The sequence below is a fragment of the Diaphorina citri genome, unplaced genomic scaffold, assembly GCF_000475195.1.
Source record: "Diaphorina citri unplaced genomic scaffold, Diaci psyllid genome assembly version 1.1 scaffold22596, whole genome shotgun sequence".
Taxonomy (NCBI): domain Eukaryota; kingdom Metazoa; phylum Arthropoda; class Insecta; order Hemiptera; family Psyllidae; genus Diaphorina; species Diaphorina citri.
In genome coordinates this window covers 1-839 of record NW_007399943.1, presented here as the reverse complement: position 1 = coordinate 839, position 839 = coordinate 1, and the positions used below count along the sequence as shown (strand labels likewise).

The 839-nt window shown below is 37.8% G+C and overlaps 1 long non-coding RNA gene across 1 annotated transcript; it reads left to right on the top strand.

The window, feature by feature from the left end:
* On the top strand, positions 1-527 carry LOC113473277. The gene is made up of 2 exons (XR_003395300.1): positions 1-31; positions 364-527. It is a non-coding gene; the product is annotated as an uncharacterized LOC113473277 (long non-coding RNA).
* The last annotated feature ends 312 nt before the right edge of the window (positions 528-839 follow it).

Here is an 839-nt window from a genome sequence, read left to right as displayed (position 1 = left end):
GCCCTCAAGGCATTAGACCTACCAAACTTGAGTGAGTTCTTTTTATTTTACCTAGGTAACTCTAAATTGGATGAATCAACTAGGAAACAGTTTGAACTCTCATTGGGCAAACATGAAATTCCCACATTTCACAAATTATTGGAATTTGCTCAGAATCATAATAAAATTCTCAATAGACTTCAATGTCTGAATAGTGGTACTGGTAGTTGTGAGAATTCTACTAGAGTTAGGCCCAAGATTCAACATACTGCTAGTAAGCGTGGAACTTCTCACACCTTTGTAATGAGAGGTAATATGTGTGTTCTCTGTTCTGAGGAACATCCATTGTTCAAATGTAATAAATTTTTGAAATTGTCCCCACAGGAGAGATATGGTGTAGTCAAGCAGCATGACTTATGTGTTAATTGTTTGGGTACAGGGCACAAAGCTAACAATTGTCCGAGCAAATCCAATTGTAATATTTGTCAGTTCAGACACAATACATTGCTTCACTTCAATAGAAATGGTCAGGTTAGTACAAAATCAGCTTCTGCTTGCAATAATTTGGTTCAACCCTCGTCAGCAGACAATGTGCCAGGTACAAGTGCTACAAATGTAGCTAGCCAATGCATGTCTCTCTCGGTACATACATCACAGCCAAAACATTGTAAACTTTACCTATGAAATATACAAGACCTTGTTTAGACTGCGGGAGTAAAGGGACTTTTCAGTCTCATTCTGGCAGTATAACCAGGGTATATTCTATTCTATTAATAGAGTGTATTTGTAGCGAAACAATAAATTGATCATTACCTGTCGTGTGGTCGGTATACTATAGTACACATCCAAGTTGACCGGTC